At 43.6% G+C, this 25810-nt stretch overlaps 1 long non-coding RNA gene across 1 annotated transcript in view; it reads left to right on the top strand.

The window, feature by feature from the left end:
- The window catches only part of LOC138467901 (uncharacterized), a 51848-nt gene extending 26309 nt beyond the window's left edge, over positions 1-25539 (top strand). Inside the window, exon 3 of the long non-coding RNA XR_011268164.1 lies at positions 24320-25539. This is a non-coding gene — a long non-coding RNA (uncharacterized lncRNA). The remainder of the gene's footprint in view (positions 1-24319) is intronic.
- The last annotated feature ends 271 nt before the right edge of the window (positions 25540-25810 follow it).

Raw genomic sequence — 25810 nt, 5'->3', positions numbered from 1 at the left:
AGGTTGGGTGGAGTATAGGGTGGGGGTGGAAGGATGTGAGTTGTTGTGTTAAAAGTTACACCAAGTTCAAGAAGTACATGCCAATAACTCCCTCGCGTTTGACCCGCATGGAACGAAAGAGCAAACGAGTCCCGACACTGAACCAACAGATGCACAATCCAGCTCAATCCCGATCCGGGTTGGTGGATCATGTAACGCTCTTAGATATACAATACACTGACACCACACATGCACAAGTCACATGGCGCAGAACACCAACGTAGATAAAAGCAGAGCCATCCGGGTGATGACATGGAACGTTAACGGGCTCCGAAATAGAATTAATAGACGCCTAGTCCTGCAAGCACTGAACCGTCACTCACCGGATGTGGCCTTCTTAACAGAGACACATCTGGCGGGCACAAGATGCACACTGTTTAGTCGCACAAAATACCGACAAGCCTTTCATGCCGGATTCACCATGGGATCACGTGGGGTATTGATCCTAGTACATAAAAGACTCCCCTATAGCCCCACTGCAGTCACCCAGGACCAGGGAGGTAGATATGTACACACAATAGGAACCCTGTGGGAGCGCACCATCTCTATGATCGCTGTATATGCACTGCCTAACCTCCTAACCCCCCTGACTAACGATATTACACCCCTAATTGTTGACAACACTGAAGGCCTCACGTTGATTGGAGGTGACTTTAACAAAGTCATGAACACGGAGATGGATAGGACACATGTACGATCCAGAAACCCAGATATATGCACTAAACTTGCCACATTTACCAATGCACTGGGGTTAAATGATGCATGAAGATCCCTACATCCCAATACAAGAGAATGCTCGTACCACTCCGTTGCACATGCTTCGTTATCCAGGTTGGATTACTTCTTCTTACCAATGTGTAACATTTATGAGGCGTGTAACGCACAATTGCGCCCCAGAGGTATTTCAGATCATTCCCCACTCATGTTAACGATTAAAACCAGCAGACCACTCCCCCCGCCCAGTTGGAGACTGAATGGTTATTAACTGGGGTTTCCTGAACTGGTGGAACACATACAAAAAGTTACTGAAACATACTTTGAAATAAATACTGACTCTGTGGACAGCCCAACAACGCTATGGGAGGCACTAAAAGCAGTATTGAGGGGTGAAATCATAGCCTGGACTGCAGCCCACAAGAAAAAACACCTTGAAGCGATACGTACAGCTGAAGCCAAGGTACGGAATGCAGAATCTGCTCACCTGGTCCATGACCTTCCCGAGACACAACGCGCACTGCAGTTAGCACAGAAACAGCTACAGCATATAGCCTTGGACAATGCAAAACAAGCGCATGCAGCAATGCGAGCGAAAATATATGAAACTGGGGACAAGGTGGGGAAAATTCTAGCGTGGTTGGAGCACAGGGACTTAGGCCTCACTCAAGTTAGGAAACTAATGACAGAAGAGCCAGACCCACTAGTAACAGACCAGGACATAGCGGAGGGATTTGCTAAATATTACGCTGAACTGTACAATGCTCCACTTGCACTGCCACCGACCGCTATATTAGAAGAAATCACCCTTCCTACCCTAGACGAACAACAGGCGGCCCTACTAGAACAAGAAATTACAGAGGAAGAAGTAACCTGTGCAATGTCAGAACTTCAGTCAGGGAAGACCCCAGGCCCGAACGGTTTCCCTGTCGAAATATGGAAGAAAATAGGCGCAAATGTAATCTCTCCACAACTACTGCGCCTCTTTCAACACTCACGCTCGCAGGGTTGCCTCCCCCCAGACCTCAGAAAAGCTACAATAATAGTTTTGCCCAAAGCAGATAAGCCACCCGACAAGTGCAGTTCCTATAGGCCCATCTCTCTTATAAACTGCGAGGCCAAAATACTGGCGAAAGTACTGGCCAATCGGCTGCAGCGCGTCGTACACACACTAGTGCACCCGGACCAATGCGGCTTTATGCCACAAAGATCCACCAGGCAAAATATATATAGATTACACACAGCACTAGAAAAAACACCTAAGCTACCAAACCCCCTAGCCCTACTGTCCATAGATTTCGAGAAGGCTTTCGACTCTGTGCACTGGGAGGCAATTTGGGAAATTATGCGATGTATGGGCATAGGCCCTTACTTCATGAGTTGGGTTAAACTATTATACCACCTTCCAGTGGCAGCAACAAGAGTGAATGGGTATACCTCCAGAACGCTTCCCGCTAGATAGGGGCACACGACAAGGCTGCCCCCTGTCAGCTTTGATGTTTGCGTTAGCAATCGAACCTTTAGCAATCCTGTTAAGATCCACACAGAGTGGCTTCAGGTGGGCCGACGGCTGGGAAGACAGAGGGCCTCATTACGACCCTGGCGGAACGGGTTAAACGGCGCCGTAAAAGGCTGCGGCGCCGTTCAACCTGTTCCGCCACATTACGAGGTCCTCTCGCGGGACACGTTAAGCACGCCTGGGAAAACCAAGCGTGCATACCGGGTCCAGCGAGGGGAAGAGGGAGCAAACAACGGGCCATCTCGTTATGGCCCATTGTTTGCTACCTCTCCCATTCCCATTCAGCCCTATGGGGGCTGAAATGGGAATGGGGATGAACCGTGTCCGTGTCCTCGAGTGAGGAATTACCGGGCCATCCGAACTCGGAATGGTCCGGTAAGTCCTCATTCCGAGGACACGGATGCGGTTTTGCCGGCAGCCATGCGGCCAATAGCGGCATGGCTACCGGCATACCTCGTAATGAGGCCCAGAGTGTCTTTATACGCGTATGATCTGTTAAATTATCTGGCGGACCCGCGAGTTTCCTGCCCCGTTGTATCGCATTTACTAGAGAGATATGGCGCGTTCAGTGGACTCCGCGTCAACTGGTCAAAGTCCATACTATTCCCGGTGAAACATATAGACATTGCAGTACCAGATGTGTGCCCCTACCGTATTGAAAGGGAACAATTCAGATACCTCGGTATATAAATCACACACAAACTAACGGACTATGTGGGGAAAAACTTACATCCAGTGGCGACCATGTTCAAGGATGATGTTCGCCACTGGATGTCCCTACCACTCATTCAAAATGATGGCCCTCCCCCGTTTTCTCTACGTGCTACAAAATGCACCACTATCAATAGCACCCAATGGGTTCCATAAGATAGATCAAACACTTAGGAAGTTGTTATGGAAAGGGGGGCACCCACGAATGGCACTTACTACCCTACAAAGTTCCATATGGGAGGGTGGGATTGGGCTCCCCCGGCTACAGACATATTACTGGGCCAGTCAAATGGCAATAGTGAATGGCAAACTGCATGGGGATACCACTCTACCGCATAATGTAATATTAGACACCGACGCACAAGAAAGGCCCATCATGAGCCTCCTCTACCGGAAAAAAGAGCAACCCACTGACCCATCCATGTTGTCGCATATAACCCTGGTCTGGGCAGATACACATAAATACCTAGGTTGGGATAAAAAACTAACTCTAGCACAACCAATCTGGAACAACAGACATCTCCCGGAGGTGAACAAACTCCCTAAATGGCAAACATGGGCCCAACTAGGTATTACGAAAATTGGCGATGTGATGAAAGAAAATGTAATAATAGCATTTGTGGATCTAGCTGCCACCTTTGCACTCCTCCCCAGTGACTATATCCAGCTCAAACATGCGCTGCAGGCCCATCTCCCTGAACTGAGTGACATACCTGATTATTCTCCACTAGAAAGCAATGTATTCCCAGAATTGCTTACACAGAAGGTCACATCGACTATGTGCACTGCTATTAACTCCTTTGCTACGAAAGAGCTGTCGAACCTGAAACCCAAGTGGGAGAGGGAGGTGGGTGATATACTCCCAGAGGAATGGGTGTCTGCGCTGATGTACTCCACAGAATCAACTATCTCCTCCAGGCTTAGATTGATTCAACTGAAGATACTACATAGGATTTATTACCCGAGGGTGGCACTGTTCAAGTGGTGAAAGGCTACGAATCCATACTGTTTGCGATGTAAGAGGGAGGAAGGCTCCTATTATCATATCCTGTGGGACTGTGCCATCATTCAACAATACTGGCAACAGTGCTGTGAAGAACTGTCAAGGGTAATGGGCAAAAGGATACTTGCAAATCCAAAGCAATTATTGCTGGGGATAGAAGGAGACACTGATCTAACGAGGTATGAGAGAGCGCTCTTATCTACCACCATCGCTATACTTAAAAGGAACATAGCACTACTTTGGGGCTCCGAGAGGCCACCGAGCCTTGAACAATGGATCACAGACGTGGATATATGCATCGCGATGGAAAAGAGAGTCTATACTGCCAGGGGGTGCCCAGAAAAAGCGCAAAAGATTGGGAAGTTGGGAAGAGGCACACTAAAAGTGAGTTATAATATTGTATCGTTACGCTATCCAGAGACTTGCAGATGGACTGGCGGGTGTAATGCGAAAGAGACAAATGTTGGGGCATGTTTTACAGCTCGTTGGTAAGGGACCACAGCGGGGAGTCGTTGGCGGGCGGGTATGGGAGGTTTTGTTTACCCCACTGTGTGGGGCGGTATGTTTTATGTTTCCAAAAAACCAATAAAATGTGGTATTAAAAAAAAACAAGTGGTTTCTGAAATGCAGCTCCACAACTTCAATAAAGAAGGGGGTTCTCAAATGCAGCTCCACAACAAGCACTTTCTCAGATTTGACTTCCACTCGGCAGTCAGAGTCCTTCATCCATCTTAGTTTCCCATTTCTTTCAGTTTATAGCTCAATATTAGCAGGTTTGTTGTTTGCATTCATTTTGGTATTCAATGTTAGTAGTTGTGTTGTTTCATGCAATTCGATATTAAAAATGAGTAGTTTTGCCTTTCCTTTCAATTTGGTATTCAATATGTGCAGTTTTGCTTATTTCATTCAGTTTGGTATTCAATAAGTGCAGTTTTGCTTATTTCATTCAGTTCAGTATTCAATAAATGTAGCTTTGCTTGTTTCGTTCTGTTCAGTATTCAATAAAAGCAACTTTGCATGTTTCATGTAATTGGGTATTCAATATATGCAAATGTTTCTTACTTTCATGGACCGTTAATATATTCACGGTCCCTTGTAGCGCCCAGGTGGTCCCAGTGACCCTGACACTTACCAGGACACAGTAGCTCCTCTTGGCGGCATCTCCCCAAGCAGGAAAGCCTGTTAGTCGGGTACTGTGTTCAGCATACGCTGGCATCTGTACTCAGCTCTGCCTTCGCTCCATGGCAGTGTCTGCTGCCCACCTTACCTTACAAGGGGTCCCCGCCTTGCACCGTTCCACCGGTAGGACTCCCAGGATATTCGTCAGCATCTCGGCTTCTCGCTTTCCAGCATGGCCCTGGGTATAAATATGATCTCTGCCCAAGTTTCTCAGGTTTCTCCTCCTTCTGCTGCTACTTCCTCTTCCCCTGCTACTTTCATGTGCTTCTGCATTCCACCTTTTATACACCTCTGGTCCTTCAATGGACTTCAGGTGTATTCCATCAATCAATGCTGCCTGACTCTGATTACAAAGACATGGCTGATCTCCATGCATCTTCTTCGTCCCAGTACCAAAGCGGTGAGAGGAAGTCAGTTGCTTCTTCCTCGTCTCCATACTAGAGTGGGGAAAGTCTGTAATGTTCATTACTCTCAGTTGTTTCATCCTCGTCTCAGTACTGTAAGGTTCCCCAAGAGGGGAATAAAGGGGAACTTCTTTACAATGACCCATAAAGCTCGAGGTAGGGTTAGTCTGGTTATCACAAGGATAATGGGATACCATGTCTCGCCTCAAGGTACCTCACTCCAATCCCCAAGGACTCTCCACCTAGGTGATCCTCTCTCGCTTGTCCACCCCCAGGATCAGGATCCAATAGTGATGACCTTTCCCCGGCAACTGCGTAGAGGATCGAAGGGGAGTAGGAGTGAGAATACCCTCCGGTTTCTCACAATGGTAATAATTTCAAAGTCAAACTCCTTTAAAGTTCTAGCTCTAGGTCAGTTACCTGGATTTCGTTATTTCTATACCAGTTCTCTTTACCATAGGGGTAAACATTCTTTCCTGCGATAACTCACTGAGGCTTGTCAATAACCGGCGTTCCAAAAAAGGATTTCCTTCATGTTGAAAACCCTTTCTCCTGATTCTAGAGTACAATCATTGGGTGTCTGACAACTGTGAGTTCTCACTGGTTTTTAATCACTTCAAAAGCGTGTCTCTACATTTTAAAATACTTAAATGTATTGCTTGTGATCAGCCACCTACCTTCACTTTAGCTCTGTTTAACTCCTTGCTGCATGCAAGATTCAAACCTGCATATCCTCCCTGAGAACTGCACTGCAAGCCATGGGTTTCTCCACTACTCGTTATCTTGGATCTTCACTGCAAGTCTCCTAGAGAATTATTTTTGTAGCCCTGGCATAAAACATGCCACCCATGCACATCTTTGCAGATAAAAGGTATATTTACAAAGAGTATATTGGCCAATTAAGTCATTGGTGTGGCAAATGGCACCGCATGACTGCTGGGAGGAGTACTGGTGCCAAGTGGGTGGTGAGAGGTTTCTGGTAAACCATTTAATTTACGAATGATGGCTGTTCATGCATTTGACTCGCTCAATCTCCATTTATCATTGACTCATTCCCCTTCCGGCTGGGGTGTTCAGGAGCGATGTTAATGTAGGGGTTGTAGTAATGCCAATACTTTCGGAATTTGCCTATTTTGACTTCTGACATTCCAGCTATCTGTTTTGTTTTCTTGGAAAATAGTTTCTTTTTGATATTTTGAAATACCGGTAAGAGATTTTCCCAGGAAGCGTTAGCATACATTGAAGCACCTATTCAATGCACATATCTACTGTGCAAAAGCATATGTGATACTTGTTGCATCAAAAGGGTACTATGCTTATCCTCATATTATTTTTTCTCTGCAGTTTTTCTTATGCATCTAACCTTTGTCCTTTTTCATTAAATGGAGGACATTCTGCTTTCACTTTTTTTCTTCACCTATTCCACTTCACTATCTTTTTTTTTCTCCGTTTTCTTTTGGGGGTGTTATTGCTAGAGATGTACCTGTGAAAAATGTGCGCTAAGTAAAATGCACCTAAACCACCACATTTCGAATCGTTCTGACTCTGCTCCCTAGGGAAAGCCATACATCTTGATAAAACCCACGAGGACAGGATATTCCTGTTTAAGGAGAACCAGATGAAAGACTGAAATTGACTCAGTTGAGATCAGGAAACTAACCGTCCTACAACAATTCTCAAAAATGTTTTTTTAATCCCTGAAAAACGTCTGCCTCAGCAGTCTGCGGAAGTACCAGGCTTCTTACGAGTCAAACTTTGTTTACACCCAAGCCCAGCATCTCAGTCTTTCTCTCTACCAAAAAAGTATCCAGCTCTCTGACAAATTATTCTCTGTAAGCTACTTGGTCAGTTAACTTGCTTTGTAAATGTCGATGGATGCAATCAGCATTTACATTTTCTTTTCCTGCGGGCTAATCCATGCGCTACTTCCGTCATCATATGTTTAAGCCTTTTGTCTTCATTGTAGCGCTGCCAAGCTTTTAACACAGAACCAATAAAACCGAACAAAATGTACAGGACCACCTTAAGGTGTCTTATGTAACTCACTGTCAACAGGTTTATTGAATGTTGAAAGGGTGCAGAAGGAAGACTCGGACACAAAAGTGGCATATTTTGGGCTATAAATATTTATTAAACAATAAAAAGGTTGGAAAAATGCCTCTACATCCCTAAATACTAGGAGGCGTTTCCCTGCCTCCAAGGAAACTAAGGAATACGTCAGGATGTCAAAACAAAATGTCTATTACTCTTGTGTCCCAAAATCCTACTTGTGTCCCTAGCACTAATCACCTAAATCAACTGTGTAGGGTTGGTTTCTTCCAAAGTAAAGGGTTCGTGATAACTCTTGCCAACAGAAAAGTTCCCAATGTCTTGGGTCGTCCAAAAGATAAAAGAAATATTCTACCAGGTAAAAGTCTCAGGTTTCTAGGGGTTTAATCATTTCCCCTGGATGCCTACTGGTTCTACATTCTTTTCTTTGGGTCCTATAGATCCCGTATCTTCTCAGGTAAATGTCACTGCATTGTATATCTGATTCAAATACAGTAAACGCAGTAAATCGGGGAGTATTTTGGCCTTTCTACCTGCTGGCAATAAGGATTAATACAATATCAAAAAGAAAGGTTGTACGCTAGTCACTCTTATAGCCCTGGTGGCAAAATATTGAGAAAGTGTCCTGAAATAATGGACCTTCACAGTAACAATTGAGTACAAAAATAAAAAAACTTTATTGGATAAACAAATAAAACTTAATCACCCTTGATAAAATATTATAGCACAATACACATTTTTAGGTGCACACATTAACAACTGTTGTGTAGAGAATACGTATACAAATCTGCACAAGATCATAAATTATATCCACCAAAGATCTTGGGCCATGGACATAGAGGAGTACCAATACCCCTTTAAACACTCCCAACCATGACCTACATGTACATGTTTCTGTCCCTCAGCCTTAATCAGCTGGACATTCCTCAGGGGAAATATTTCTCTAAAAAGACGTGTATAGAACTGGTTGCGTAGGATACTTCAACATATGTGCTGGAAAATATGTGCTTTTCCAAACTCGTTCCAGGGTTATCTGTGGATGTAAAGAGTGACATTCTTAGACTAGTTTGGGTCTATTGAATGACAAAAATAACACCCCACACTACTTCGTTAAATTTAGTAGGTCTACCTGGATCAATTTCCCATGGACACCACAGACTTTGAATGTCAAAAACACCACCAATCCTGATTAATGTGGTGTGGATGAATGAATCATCCAGAGATCAATCTGCAAAGGAACCCAAAAAGAACCAGACTTCAATTTCAACAGTACTTGATTGAATTTATGTATACATGAAAAGACCATCTTGCTTAGCTCTATGATATGATATGATATTTTATTTATAGCGCGCCCACAAGTTTTTCAAGGTGCGACGAGGCAACAGAGTGGTACAAGGGAGGACAAAACAACGATTTAACTGGCCCAGTGACATTGAGAACACGCAAGTGCAGGGCTGAGGGAAGGGGGAAAGTGCAAGGGGCATGGAGGAGTGGAAAGTGCTGAACACATGATCAAAGCAGTAACAGGTAGTGCGGCTAGCAGGTGGCAAGTGCATGAATTAAGCGCAGACAGCGGGTGTCTAATAATTGCAAGTAAGAGGACTGTAGGGTGGCAGATACAGACCCAGGTGCACGGGTTGCCAGGAGGCAGTGCGGATATGCAGCTGGGTGTGCAGGGATCTGGACCCAAATTCAGATCATATACTGGTCATATGGCGTGCTGCAAGAGCTCAATAGTGGTTCAATCAAATCCTCCTAACTTTCACTAGTCACTTAAAAATGGCGACACAAAGGGGGAACCCTCATCAGTATATTTAATCCTTCAATAAGTGGTATTACTTCACTCGTTTTTGTCAGCTCTTACTTACTTCTAGCCACATTCACTGACTATACAGCAATTTCCAGTGGCATCCTGAACACAGCACTTCTAAAATGGCCGCCACTATATGCGTCACGCACTGTGATGTCATTGCATAGTGAACACAATGTCACGTATCTCAAGCAGTAACTCTGCCGATGTTCAATAGTACACTTATAAACTATCATTACTCCCCATATTGCAGGGGATCCACGGGCCAACACTAGTTAAAATACTACACTTAAGGATTGTAGATTAAATACTCAAGTTAATTCATAACTTGCCAAATAGTTAATCAGATCCACTCATAGTATGGGTATTACCATAATGACTCCAGGTCCAACGCTCAAACCCTGATCCTTGTGTTGTAAGTGGGAGAATAGTGTGCACTGATATTCTTGCAATGGTGTAATACAGGGCAATACTGCAGTTTAAACATATCAATACTGGGACTCACTCAACCTTAATATTAGCACACCAAAATTGAGATGGATGTTCCATTCTAATTCTGATTGAACAAATTAACATACACAGAGTCAGATCCCTACTTGCCCATTCTCAATGTTAAACACATTGGAGTTGTGATGGGAATTTCATTCTTATTCACATTGGACAGTTGTACCTACCCAGAGTCAACACTCTGCTCAAAGTTATTCCTACACAGTTTGTTCTAGTAATGTTGGACTTAAACATGGTTGTGACCTTTGCCCTGAGATAAAAGTGTAATCTTGTAACTAATCCAGTACTCTTACAGAGATGTTATACAGTGCAACATTGTAATTTAAATATCACCATGATGAAATTAGCCCATTCTAAATATGTAATACATTCCATCGGATTCCCAACTCCATATTCATATAACTGAGTTTGTTCTGTACAATTAGTCCCAATGATAGTAGTCGCATGGATCACTGACACATCAGCATTGACATTATGCCATTCCACCTTTTTCTAAAGCCCCACTATATGGCTATGGGTCCGAAATATTAGTTTTTGCTCCAAATGTAATTGTTTCCTTTTATGCTCCTTTTGGGAGTTACCTGTCAATTTTTTTCAATATCACCAATTTTAGATCTATGAAAGAGTGTCCAAATTCCATGTAGTGTTTCATCATTGGAGCCTGTTCAATTCTGTTTTTAATTCCGTTTCTATGCTAGATGAGTCGAGTCTTACATTTTCTAATGGTCGTCTCAATGTAATGACGGCTACAAGGGCAGTTAATGAAGTATATGACATTTTCTGTGTTACAATTGGTATGTTCAGTTATCCTCCAATCTCTTTCTTGACCTATATCAACGGTCAACGTTTTATTTGTGAAGGTGCACACAGCACAGTTACCACAGGGATGATGACCCACCACTGGAGGTAGGCCCTGCAGTGTAGATAGTGGGCTTTTAATATAGACATAACATTAATTAAGAGCTCTGAAGTACTGTTGAAATTGAAGTTTGTTTTTTTTGGGGTTCCTTTGCAAATTGATCTCACTACATTAATCAGGATTGGCAGTGTTTTTGACATTCAACGTCTGTGAATGTGGGCTTGGTAAATGAGGGGACTAATCAAAATAAAAAGGGGCTAGACCTGGGATAAGGGGATGGAGAATACTGGTCCAATCCCAAGTAAGAGGCAATAAGCTGGCAGATCATAATTTTAATAATTGGGTGTCTGATTCTGGATTTATAAGATGTTGCACAATGGGAATCAGGGAGAACTGCCTGATATCATCTGAGTGGGACTACTGCTGACCAAATTGTTGGAGGAGACCAGGGAGGGACTTACATATGGCTGGGATCTACACAAGGGGAAACAGATATAGGGATTAAAGTTGGGGGACATTCTTAACTGAACCTGCAGAGGCCTCTAAGCCAGTCCTGATGTTTCCCCTGAGTATTCAGAAGCCTCGAGGACATTTCCCTGAAACACAGAGACATTTATGTAAGTTAATGTGCTAAAAAAAACAAATCGTTTGGGGATCTGGGTGATGTAATTTGACCCTGTATTGTTTGGGTGGTCAAACCAAATTACATACTCAGTATTTTTAGTAAATAATAAATTAACTCCCCTATAGCCAACTAATGTGGGGTGATTTTTTTAGAATTTAGAAATTTGAACTCAACAACATTGCTTCCAGTGTGAATAAAAGTACAGGGCCTCATTACGGGTCTGGCAGAAATCGTGCCAGTGATACCGGCGGGTTGCCACCGGACCGTAATGATTTACCGGCACCTGACTTCCCGCTTCCACTGAGGGATTACAACCCCGGCGGCCCAGAAAAGTCAGGAGCCCGTAAATTGTAAGTCACCATTCCCATAGAGTCCGATATGGCTCTATGGGAGTTGGGACCACGGAAGCACTGACACTGTTAATAACGGTGCCTGTACTTCCGTGAAAACTCTGCGGGCGTACGCTGTCCCGCCGGGCAGGTCTGACCTACCGTGCAGGACGGCACCCGCCCGCATAGTTGTAGTGTGCCGGTCCGGAAACAACAGGGCCGGTAGGTTTACCGGCACTGTTGTTTCTGGGCCGGCACACTTAGTATGAGGCCCATAGTCTGTAAAGTAATTGGGTACTCCTATTAATGATCGCCAATCCTAAAATTCCATAAAGGGATAGCCGCCTAAAAACAAAATTCCCAACTGTTCACCATTTCTCAGACCCTGCCTTAAAGCTGAGGGGTGCTGAATGTAAACTGAATATCTGGGTTTCTGTGCTGGGACAGGAAAGTGTCTTGCCAATATTAAGTAAAGTGAAGTCCCTGATTTGAAAATGACGCTCTCTACAGAGAGTGAGAAAGTGACTCCTGATAAGTGAGAGTCTTCATTGCGTTCTGGTGATGGAAGAAGATTTCTATATATCTAGAAAGTGTTTTGTTTTTAAACATCTGTTGTGCACCATCACAGCTCGCATTGCCTAGTGCGTAGGGAAATTACAAAAATACAGAGCGCTGCATGTGTGAAATTGTTTTTACAAATAGAAAAATGTTGCATATTATTTACATTAAACTTCATCTTAAGAACATGGCAAGTGTTATGATCATGTCATGGTTGAAGGTGCTACATATTATAAAATGTAAACCCCATGCAAAGTGTTTTGACTGTACATCTGGTGGGGTTAAACAGTTTGTGATCCATATTATTGTGAACAAACTAGTGTTTTCAATTTGTGTGAAAAGAAAAAAATGTTAGGAAAGAAAAGCATTTGGGCCCAGAGTGAGGTGGCGAGAGTTGTGATTTTGTCCAAATATACATTTTCCTATTCATTAATAAATATATAATCTTTCTATACGCCGGCCTGGTTCTTGGCTTACCTATTGTTAAGAGGCGAGGGATCTACGTGGCACTATTTGAATGCCAGACAGGTCTAGATGAAACTTAAAAAGCATTATTGGTGTGGCGCTTTTGATTGGGAAGGGAAGGAACTCTCTGCATTAATTGTTGCCCCATAAATATCTCCTAACATAAATGGGGCTTGTGGCTGGGAACTAGTTTTCTGTTTTTGATCCATGGAAAGCTAATTGTTTAACAGGCTATTCAGTCTAGTGCAAAGTCAGTAGGGTGCATGGCAATTGTTCATGCATTGTTACAATATCACTGTTGGCTTGAACCCTGAGAGTCAGGGAGTTGTACAGAGGAATACGATTGTGCAGAGTAATGCAAAAGTAATCTAATTTATCATTGATTGTTGAAATCTAGTGGGAATAAAGTGCAATGTTTTTGTTCCTGGGTAGAGAGAGATTATACGGTTGTAAAAAGCCATTTTAAAATGAGTGCCAATGAAATGCAAGGGGCCAGGAAAAATCTCCTAGTCAAACAGTTCATTTGAGGAAACTGGGATGAGCAGGACGCTGGGTGCTGGCAGACTAGAATGGCCAAGACATTACATCAGTAGGCACTGACATTTAACCTAATGGTGGGAAGTTACATCAAGCTCTGGGGGAGTTTTACATGACTCAAAATGCACATGAGGAACATACTAAAATGGCCCAACTCACAGCTCAGTTATATTTTCATTTCCAATTAATTTAAGAGCAGTTACAAAATAAAAAGCCCTGTATACTGAGTCAGACTGGAGACCTGGAAAAGTCCCAGCAATCACTTGTGCAATGGGAAGATAAAGTACAAAACAGCCAAATTTTAGAATTAAAACATGAAAACCTCACTGAGCAACTGCAAAATGAGGTCAAAACCAACTAACATGCCAGTGCAGAGCAAAAAAGGGAGTTTGTTGCACTGCAAGATACAAAATATAAAGAGAGTGCAGAAACCATAAGACACCTTCAACACAAATTGAATGACCAGACTTGAAGCAATTGAATGTTATTGGATGAAATTGTGACCACCAAACAGTCTATGAAGAGCTTAAACAAAAAAAAAGTCAGTTTATTATAAACGGGATTGACTCCAAAAACAATTTTGATCAGGTGCACCAGGATTTAAATATTCTGAAACAACAGAAAGTGCAACTTATTAAGGAAAAATACATTGTACACCGGGATAACAGTGTCATGTTACAAAAAGTGAATCAGATGACAATGGATGTAGTAAAGGGTCAGCCTGTTTCTCAGGAGCTGCCTAGAATTAGGGAAGAAAATATATATTTTATGGAGCATTTGAGACAAGCAGACGCTGACCTGTTACAGGCAGTGCATAATAGAGACACTCAGCATAGAGAACGTGTCATGTTAAAAGTAAAGTGCCATGAACATGCCCACATAACACAAAAATATCAAAGGGAATATGAAATGCTTCAGGACGAATTACAGAAAATAAAGGATCGATTGGTGGCTTGGAACAGTGTGCTTGAAGCTAGCCATGCCTTTGAGTTAAAAATTCAGCTCTCTGAATATAAGCAAGAAATCCTGGCAGAGACAAACATGTGTGAAAAATTAAACGCTGAAATCTGAAAAAATAAACGGGCACTAAGACACCCTGACCAACCAGGGTATCGGTTAGGGCCCTATAACCAGGTAGAGATGCCCCTCCCATCAGTGACCTCACGCCAGTTATCTACAAACTCCCAGGTACAGACTAGAACTGACTTCATGCACACCACTTATAGAGAACAGGGAAACATGAGGAAGAGACTGTGTTCTATCCTGCGCCAAATGGTGACAACAGGGAAAGTGACCCTGAGAGTTCATGGCGACAAAGGCAAAAGGAAGAGTCCAAAGCCTATGATTCTTCAAGGCATTCACAATCTCAGAGACATAGGGAGCACTTAGGAGACAGGGCCTGGAGTTCAAGTAGCAGCACTGAGTCTGAATGTGAATGGACTCAGGTGTAGGGGCATAAAAGGAATATCAAACTAAGAAAGGGTGTTTTTAAAGACCCAATCAGGCAGATTACGGGTATAAAGAGCTTCATTACCCCGTACCACAAGAATGCAAAGGATTTGGTGTGGGCACACTTAGAACTCTATGAACATATTATGTCATAATTTGAAATTATAATTGTAAACTGCATGGAGTTTGTGAAATGGACGTTTTTCCCGGAGTATGCCAGTTGCTTCGCTAGACTGGAAGACCAGGATCAATGCAAATGGTCCACTTACAAGGTGGCCATTTTAAAACACTGACGTGCTCACAGGAACCCACAAAAGGCATGCAAGGCTGCATATAATTTACAATGTGGAGAAGATTAGGCACCTAGGGAGTTTGCACAAGAGTTAAAACGTGCATTAGTGCAGACTTCCAGGTGGGTGAATATGAATAGCAGAGAATTTGTAACCACTGCCACCCCTTTCCTAAATATATAATTATCAAACTAGTTCACGATTTTCATGAGCGTAGGACACTGGATCGGGTAATGGAACAAGCCACAAGGATATATTAGGCCCAGAAACCCACTGATAGTAAAAACAAACCTAAAGTAAAAAAAGCAATCTACCACACCTGCTGCTGCCCAGGTGGCTGAGGTGAAAACTACCCCTCCTTTGGATCTGGAGACAGGGGGGGCCCAAAAATACTCCTCCATCTAATAAGCCAATTTAGAGGCACAGGAGACCCTCCACCCAGGCCAAGTCAAATGGTAGCCAGGCAGGGTATCAGCGTAATGACCCCTCTGTCCCTGCTACCTATATGAGATAGCGATACAAGGGTATAACACCAATCCTGGAGTATGTATACACTCCCCTGGAAAAAAGGGGCTAGGGGGTCAGAGCAGTTCAGTACTTCCCTGGGAAAATTCCCTCAACATTTCCCACAGGAGAGAAGTACCCTGTCACCTCCAAACCTGAATTTCTTCAAGAGGTACCCTCAAAAGCCAAAATTCGAAAACAATTCTCCTCGGTTACAGGACAATAGATTCCTGAACCAAGGGGAAGGGAGAATCGGCACTGAAAATCATGGGGGAAATTTCCAATAACTGAGCTACTTCACTAGATGGGACAGTTACCCTTTTAGGGAGCAGCAGAGGTATGAGTAGAGACCTTCCTAAAACCCAGAGAAAGTTACTCATCTGGAGCGACAGGTCCAACAATTGACTGACTACCTGGGGCACATGCTGAGGGCTCAGTCAATCCCTCAACCTAACCCTGTTTCCCAGAACACCACAACACCTGTTTCTGATGCCCAGGGGGAAATGACTGAAGGAAAGGCTCAACAATAAACAGGTTCCTGAGGATGGGGCCTGGGTTGAAGGGGAGATGCCAAGCCCTAGAGGAAACTTCCTTTCTCACCAGAACAGAACCCCTACAAACCTCGCAGCCTGAAAGTGACTCTTCTACCCCTGGGTAGTTAGAACCCAAAGAGCAAAGGATAAGTAGAAGAGGTAAAAAAAAAACACTTTGTAGAGAAATAGAATAAAATAATACCCTTTGAAAGAGATGGATCCCAGGAGGATTGAGGTAAGGAAATCTCTGTTTCAGGAAGGAGGGGATTCTCCCAAAGAAATATGGGTCCAAAAAGACCCTGAATTTAACAGGATAGGTATGGAGACCGATCCAGATCAAGAAATGCCTAGACCCCCAACCATGCAAGCCAGATCCTACAAAGGGCCTAGTAGTATCCTCCCTACAAATGGGTTCAGAGGACTATCTTCAAATACCCTGGGACAGCCAAGAATCTGGGGAGAAACAGGATCTCAATACTAGTCCACAAGGCTTTCTGGGGCCGGGGACCACACTACCTACAACTCTCTCTCCCTAAATCCTCTCCTTCTAGAGCCCTCTGCTGGTCCTCTTCCAACTCTCTGCCGGTGAGCTGTTTTTCCAAACAGAGATTTGAGGATAGATCTTTATCCTCTGCAGGTGCATCCCTCTGGAACAACCTCCCTGCCCCTCTCCGTCTTGAGCCTGATCTCCTTAAGTTCAGGAAACTCCTTAAGACCTTCCTCTTCTCTTTCTCTTTATCTGTCCCTCTCCCTTGCTAACCTCCTCTCTATTCCCTCCCCCTCTTTTGTTAACTCTGCTCCATTTTGCTGAGTCGTCACCTGGCGCACCTACAGAACCTCACAGGTCCAAGGCTCCCCCGCCAGTCTTTGCACTTGCCCCTGGGCCTCTGCACTCTGCTCCTCACTACTGCACTTCTGGAATTCATTCCATGAGAAGGGTAACCTCTCTGCACTTAACCCGGGGCACTGCATGACTGTGCGCACTTGTTCCCCTCCCCCTCCCTTTCGCTCCCTGTCTGTGCACTTACTAGAATGCACTAGTCCTAGTTCACCCCTTTAAGTACAGTAGTTTTTGTTTCTGTATGTTCTTCTCCTTCTCCTCCCCTTCCGTATCACCTCACTCTTTGCCATGCACTTGTACTATCTGAAACGTTGCTGGCCTAGTATGGTAGTCTATGGATTGTTTGTCTTCTCCCTCTCCTCCCCCATTCACCTTCCTTCCTGTCATGCATTTCACTAGTAGTTATGCCGTCAGGCCTAGTATGATAGTCATTTTATGTTAGATCATTCAGAAACTTCAAGGCCGAAGAATTACTCTGTATTCCCCTGTTCCCTTCCTGCCATGAAGCGCTTTGAAGTACTTCACTTGTGTAAAAGCACTATACAAATAAACAATTACAATTACAATTATACCCACAATCTCAAAATGTCATTTCATTCCTACAGAGTTCCGATCTCCACACAGAAAATCTCCCCAAGATCACACAGTGACGGACTTCAATATCAAGAAAATTATTGCTTTGTATTGTTGAGGAAAAAATAGGGCAGATTTTATGCCCTGGTCAGAGTACACGGTCAGTGTGAAAGTGTGAATTATCGGCTCTGGTGGATACTGGATCCCAAGCTAGTCTCCTGTCCAAAAAGGCTTTTGACCAACTGAATTTAGGAAAGGGGGAGAGTAACTAAATTCCCATCATACCTCTTCCCGGACCACTTCAAAATTTCAATGGGAATGATATTTCTGCCGAAAGGACTGCAGATCTAGAGATAAAAATTGTGTGACATTGTTTAAAACACCCATTGATAGTCGTGACTCCAGAGGGCACTCCTTGTGTAATGGGGAACAATTTCCTTCGGAGGTTATCACCTCTAATCGTTTGCATGAACCAGGTCTTCTAGACCCAGGCTTAATGGCCCATCAAACTAAAGTAAAATACAGAATATGTGAGCCTGAACGATACCTGCCATATTATTGACCGGCATACAGATCAATTGGAATTTCACTTTCAGAACAATCAATTCCCAAAAATCACCATCATCTCTGTAGGAGAACAAACTGGTGATGGGAACTCTTGAAAATCAACCTTCCTCCCAGTTGCAAGTGGCATTCCACATTGGAAGGTGACAATAAGTCTGGATTTAATCAACAACAAAGTATGGTCATGACTGGGGGTTAACACCTTTGGGCTTTGACAAAGCTGAAAGAGCATTCCGGTCAGCTCAATTGCTGCCTTATGCGGTTGAATTTCAATTGGGGGAAGAGGTTACTATCCCAAGACAAGGGCGGCAATTCACCATTCCCCTCAAAATTAAGGGAGCACAGAACCTCAAATATAAGGACGCATACATCAATTTGAAGTCTTACCTCAAACAACAATGTTTATATTTGCATCCAACCCCTTTAATGGTTCAAGAAGACAACACCATTGGAATAGTGGTGGATAACAGTGACCCTCAAAGTATCACTTTGGGCGCGGACACCTCTATCGGAATGGTGGTTGATGCCCAACACTATTCTGTTGATTTAGCTAATGAGATAATTGGGCCGATTCCGCACTACTCTTTCAATGTCAATAATGGTATTCCTCCAGAGAATATTTTGTACCCGTCATGGGGGGAATTTCTTGGTGTACTCTTTATGCCCTTATGGGGTGGAAGAGGTAACCTGTGACATCACAAAGGACAAGGTGGTATTTAGAGTTAACAGCAACTACCTCGAATCCATGTAAACTCATGTCCAGGTGAACACCATAAAAAGAGATCTCTCCATCCAACTGGAGGGCACTGCTGAAATTGCCAAACCTGAAGTCTTTCCAGGTTTCAGGCAGGTGGTCGAGCAATGTATAAATCTTGCTGATGCCTGTGAGACTGAGGAACAAAGACACAAACTGAAACGGGTATCCCTATACTTCCAGGTTATCTTTTCAGTAGACTCATATGACTCTGAACGTACATCTATCCATTTAACCACCGTACCCGCAAACCTAGAGATGGATCCAGTATTTGTTAAACAATACCGGTTACCTCTCACGTCCATGGAGTCACCCACTGAGATTATTAAGAATTTGGAGTCCTGTGGGATAATTCATCCAGTCCACCGTACCTTTAACAACCCGGAACTGGGGATACTAAAACCACATGATCAATGGAGACTTTGTGCAGACCTAAGTGAGTTAAACAAATGGGTCCACATGTCAAGATGGCCACTTTTCTACATCGATCAAGGGCTGGCACAGATCCAAGGTTCAAAAGTGTACACAGCAATTGATTTGACCAATGGTTACTGGATGGTACCCGTCACGAGGGAAGACCAATACAAGCTTGCCTTTACCTTTGGGGGGCAGCAATGCACATGGATCCAAACACCCTTTGGATACATAAACTCCAGAAATGAGTTCAATATCTTCCTGCATAAGGCCATGCCCGACTTGGGCGAAAGGAGAAACCTGGCCTATGTAGATGATGTATTGATGAAGAGCTCAATGGTGGAAGAATATATTGCAGAAATGTGCTATGTTATGTCCCAGTTGAAGAAAGCCTGAGCAAAACTGTCCTTTCATAAGGCAGAGTGGTGAAAGACCCGAGTGAACTTCCTATGGCACGAAATCACCCCTGAGGGCGTAAACCCTCAGGCGAAGAAAGTGGAAGCCTTATTGAAATGAAAAGACCCTACTACTGTATGAGTATTGAGAAGCCTTATGGACTCACTAACTATAGTCGAAAGTTCATTGAAGACTACGCGGTGGTCACTCAAACGTTGGACAATTTATTAAAGGCCAGAGTCAAGTGGGAGTGGGGTCTGGTACTATCCGAGGCAGTTAACTGAAAAGAAGCCTTTCCCAAGCTGGTTGTTTGGCTTCCCCCATCAAGGATAAGGAGTTATTAATTTCAGATACCTGCCTAACAGCAGTATTATACCAAAAGCATGACATGGTTAACAAAGTTATCTTGTACGCTAGCACAACATTGTCCTATGTGGAAGAAAAATGCAATGACTATGCAAAGGTGCTCCTGGCAACGATATGGGCATTGAAAAACTACAATAAGTTTATTCAGGGGAAGCACATCATCATAGAGACTCCTCACCAAACCTTGCAGTAATTACAAAGTGACAGGATACGGGTGGGGAAGGTGAGTAATTCCTTCCTGGATTCTGTCCATGCAAGGGTTTCCGGTGGAGGTCAGGTAAAATAAGAAGAGTCCTCTAGCGCAAGGATTGGCTGACTTGCATGATTGTGCTCAAGAAAACTGTTTCGCAGCTGAAAGTCTACTGACCGAAGACAATACGAAGGCGTACCTAACATCCCCACACAAGCTTTATATATAAGACACTTGTCAGGGAATACCCACAGTTTATGTGAATGGGTGCTCCTACCATATTGACAATAATGAGGGAAAGAGCTAGTGGCTGGCATTGGGAATGTCTGGGTGAATGATGCTCAGAGCCCTCTGCTGGTGACAAAATGTAACCCCAAAGAAGCCAGGTGGCAAAGTTGATGACCGTACATCAAGCCATCCTCACTGCAGTAAACCACCAAGTCAAAGAACTGGGTTTGGGCGGAGTGGTGAAAAAGCGGTAATGCTATCCATGGCGCATTACCGCTCTGCCCAATCCCAAGTTTGGGTGGAAAGTTGGAGATCGACCTACAGCTTTTAACGGGAGGTAAATCTTTCCACTTTCCACCCATTATCGGTGCTATTACCGCAGCAATTATAGCACCCAGAATGCCCCATTGGGTGCAATGGACCCAATGGAAATGGGGACTTATCCCCCCCGCAACTCGGGATCCGGCGCTATTAGCAACAAACTGAGTTGCAGTAATGGATTTACCGTTGGGATACTGCCCGACTTGTGATAGAGGCTTATGTCAGGAATTGATGGTCTGGTGGCCTTTAAAGGGATTATCATATATTGGGAAAAGATACAAGGTCATTCCAATATATAGTGTTCGGATAAGACTGGAAATGACCTGACTGATGAGCTGGCTAAAACCAGAGCTCTGCAGGGGAATATCATAGATACAGAATCCCTGCTAGGTGAAACCAAGTTACAGCTGTCACCAGGTCTCAAACGCGTGCCAAAAGTGAACCCTCAACAGCTCAGTGCAGTAAAGATTCCTACCAATGCAGATTTGGTCACTTCACAAAACGAGGATCCTATTATTTGAAAATTCTATCGACACTTTGAAGACTCTGTGGGCCTCATTACGACCCAGGCGCTAATGGATTAGCGGCGCCGCAAAAGGCTGCGGCGCCATTAACCTATTAGTGCCTAATTACGAGGTCCCTTTGCGGGACCCGACATTAACGGCTGGTGTAGAGCAGCTGTTAAAGTAGGGACCCGCAAAGGGACCTTGGTGCTAATTACGCAAATTGCGGCACCATACTTAGCGCCTTCCCCATTCCAATTGAGCCCTATGGGGCAAAAATGGGAATGAGGAAGGGCCATGGAGGAAGGGGGAATTACCGCCGCGCTAACCTTGTAATGGGGTGGTAATTCCCCCGTTCTCCATGGCGGAGTCGGTAACTTACCGGCATCGACCATGGTTCTAATAGCACCATGGTCTTCCGCCAGGGTCGTAATGAGGCCCTGTGAGTTTTCCTCTAACAGAATCATATTATGCCGGTAAAGAGGATCTTTGGGTGGTGATGACATTTTACATTTTTTTTTTAGAATCCTAGTCAACTTGTTTGTACAGAAATCCCTATCTGGATGCAACCAGTTGGTGGTCCCTAACTCATTTCTGGAGCCTGATGTTGAATCACCCCATGATGCGGGCACTGCCGGTCATAGAGGTTTTCACATGACATTGGAAATCTTGCATGAGGTTGCATACTGCCCTCAACATATATCTAAAGGGGTGTCTTGTGTGTGCACAATTTCATCCAAATTCACTTACGCACAGAGCTCCCCTACAAAAAAGGGGAATGACACTGCATTGGTCCGATCTACAAGTCAATTTTATTGGGACAGTAATTTACTCCCTTAGAGGAAACAAGTACATGTTGACTGTAACATGCTTGTTTACAAAGTGGATAGAATGTCTTCCTGCACCAATTGCAAGGTGGAGACAGCTGCCATGCTAATGATCAACCACATCTTCTCTCGTTTCGGCCTCCCGCAAACGATTGAGATCTCAGATTCTGTCCCTTTCCTCCTTTCTCTCTCTCGCGCTACTTCTCTTCTTCACAGTGTTCCACAGGGCCCCGCCTCGTCTCCGGCCCTTTTAACATCTACATTTAGCCTCTTTTGGTGCTCATCCACCCCTTCAGGGTTCGCTGCTACTCCTACGCAGAAGATACCCAAATCATTGTCCGGCTGGATCTTACCCAGTCGGATTCTGCAGCATGGCTTAGGAGTTGCTTAGCGACTGTGGGTAGTTGGATGGGCAAGAATTGGCTGAAATTAAACAGAGACAATATGAAGGTCCTGGTGGTGGGTCTCCCCTATTTCTGCACGTCTGGTCCCCCACTGGGTCTCCTTTTCTGGTCAACGGCCTGGTGGCCGGTGGGATTGGGTCCTTGTCCATTACCTGCGCCTTAGGCTAGGGACTTGGGGTGTATCTTCTTTGAATCTCTATCAGCTTCACTCCAGGTCGCTGCCATCTGTAAAGAAGGCTATTTTCAACTGAGAGTGCCCCGGAAGGTTCTTCCCCTCCTCCCGCAGAACCTCCGCCCGCTGGTGGTATCTACGCTTATCCTAAGTGACCTATATTACTGCAACTCACTTCTGCTGGCTCAACCTATCTATCTCCTACACTTTCTTCAATTCTTGCAAAACTCTGTGGCTCGTTTGGCCACAAATACTCATTATGGGGCCCACATTACTCTGGTTCTGCAGACTCTTCACTGGTTGCCGGTTCAAAAACTGATTCTTTTTAAGCCCCTGTGTATTGTCCTCCAGGCATTTTATGGCCAGGGAGCTGAATACCTACAGGAGAAATGTCACCCCTATGTTCCGATCTGTTCTCTCTGATCCAGTGAAGCCTGCCTGCTTGTGATCCCTCGCTTTCGCCTTGCGCGCATGGGTGGTTGCTTTTTTTCTGTGGTGGCAGCCGGTTACCAGTCATTTGGTCGAAAACCAAATGATCGAATGCCATTTGGTCGAATGCCAAATGGTCGAAAAAATGGTCGAATTTATTTTTTTTTTAATGGGGGGGGGGGGGGTCCCCACCAAACCCCCTTTTTCTTTCTTTTTTTTTTTACCAGCCAAAACAAAAAATATATATAAATAAATAAATAAAAAAATTCGAGCTTTTTTTTTCCACCAATTGGTATTGGACCAAATGGTCATTCGATCTTTTATTTTCGACCAAATGACTGGACACCGTGGCAGCCAGAGCCTGGAACACACTTCGGTTTGCCCTTCGGGCTACTGAAAATCATCTCAAATTCCAGAAACGTATGAAAACCCATCTGTTCTAGCTGGTTCTTTCTGTATCTCGTGGGATCTTTAGCGCCATGATGCCTTTTGGCAACTGTGCGCTTAATAAAACTATAACATAACATTGAGTCAGACCGAGGAAGTCATTTTACCAGTAAAGTGATGACCAAGATGCGGGAGATTCTAGGGGTAATTGAAAACTCCACATCACCTACCGCCCTGGCAGCGAGCAGAGGGGTTGAGAGATACAATAAAACAATTGTTAGCATACTGAAGAAGTTTGTGGCTTACTCTGGGCCCAGATGGAATATTTGATTACCACTTGTCCTGAAGGCTATTAGGTAAACACCATCTTCTGCAACTAAAATATCTCCATTTTAGCTTATGACCAGATAAAAAATGGTGTTAACTAAGCATCTGCTGGCGAAGGAATGGAAATGTCTTCCGTCTTGACATGGTAGTTTTGAAATAGTGGTCAAAATATCACCTGTTGCCTATATGATCCGAATCCCAAATGGATAAACAGACGGAAGAGAAATGGGTACATATCAATCACTTGAAAAGCAGCCATCTCAGACTAGCTTTAAGCGTGATTGCTGAGCCACTGAAGTTAGAGCCGAGGAACCATCTGAGAAATGAAGGTAAGATCAGAACCCCGGATGGAAAATAAAAATATATAACATGTGAGTAATTCATTTAAATATGCATATTATTTCAATTAATTTGATAGAAAATGAAGAGTGTTTATGGAAATGTGAAATCCAATCAATGTGTCGCAATTTACATGTAATATTGTCTGGGGAAATAATTTCTAATCAAAAATACTTAACTCTTTTTACTCCACTCTTTAGAATTATTTACATCCTGCCTTCCAACCTGGGGACCAGAAGATGTGGAGCATTGGGAGAACTTCAGGGACCCTGGAAGGAACAGTGTAATTAGAAGGGGGAGCAGTATAGACCACCCCTTAAGAAGAAAAGCGAGTGGTACATGCTCCATCAAATAATTTGACTCGAGAGAAAACTCCCACTCTCCCCTGCCCTTTCACACCCGCTATGTTGTGAGAGAAAAGGATGGCGGGGTCTTGTGGGGTTCAAAGGCAGACCCAGACAAAAAGGAAACTGCATTTGGCTACGTCCAGTCTAAAATGCAGAGCATTGAAAACATACAGAGATGATTGCCAAATTGAAAGCACAGCCTTTCATTCGCAACTGCCACATCGAAATGCTGTTTCCAGAGAAATAAAATTAAATGGGCCTAAAATTGCAGGCACTCTGTTTTAGAAATGTGAAAACACAAATTTGGCTGGCAGACTGAAAGGCCAGCAATTTATTTGTACCTGCAAAACAGGAGAAAACTGATTAATTTGATAAAACAGAGAGACCATGGAAACTGTGTGCATTCTGTAGCTTGAAACGAGGATCTTTGAAAATGAAACAACACTGCAGAAGTAAATATATATATATATATATACATATATATATATATATATATATATATATATATATATATATATATATATATATATATTAAGGGAATGGGGGGCTGTCACAACTGTTTTGAAAGAAACTGCAAGGAGGAACACTAAAGGTAAGTGAGCCATATGTGTGAATGACAAAGAGCTAAAATCACAGGCTTATCCTTCACTACAGTATGAACAATGAAAGGCTCTGATCACAAAAAGAGAGCAACATGGAAAAATAAAGACATTTGCATCTGGCATTAAAAGGAACTGTTTATCATTGAAACTCCAGTGCCTGTTTCAGTTTAAAATAAAGTATAATTTAAAGATTAACATTGATGGAATGGGGCAGGAGAAATCTGCATATGGTTTGAGGTCAAGTATTAAAAAGTCTCATGTCTAAAAGAAATTGTAACATGTAAAGGCATCAGTTTCTGTTCAGGAGAAATGTGTCTTTTGCTAAAGGGAACATGGCTTTTCCCTGTTCACTCCAGGTATCAATACAATATAGATATGTGATTGAACAGGGCAACTCTATATACACCCACTGGACTCCTCTTTGAGTGACTTTTATTCAATTTATTTCATACAATACATCTGTAGAGAAGTCAGTGTTCATGTTTGCAAAGTGATACAATCCACACAACAACATAAACATTGTAACACAGGTATACAAAGTGCAATACATTAGATGTGTGGTAGTTTTTAACTAAAAAGATGGAGTAGTCATCCACATTTCTACCCCTTGTCATTGGACTGGGGCTGGCTAAATTTGTATGCCTGATTAACTAGGCTATTGGAGTAGTGTCACTATTGCACTTCTAATATTTTGGTTTGTCGACACATCAGTGTTTCAGCCTCTGTAGCGATTGACACATGC

This window comes from Ambystoma mexicanum, chromosome 4q (assembly GCF_040938575.1).
Source record: "Ambystoma mexicanum isolate Mex_15411 chromosome 4q, UKY_AmexF1_1, whole genome shotgun sequence".
Classification (NCBI taxonomy): domain Eukaryota; kingdom Metazoa; phylum Chordata; class Amphibia; order Caudata; family Ambystomatidae; genus Ambystoma; species Ambystoma mexicanum.
The sequence above is the reverse complement of the archived record's forward strand: the minus strand, read 5'-3'. Positions and strand labels throughout refer to the sequence as shown.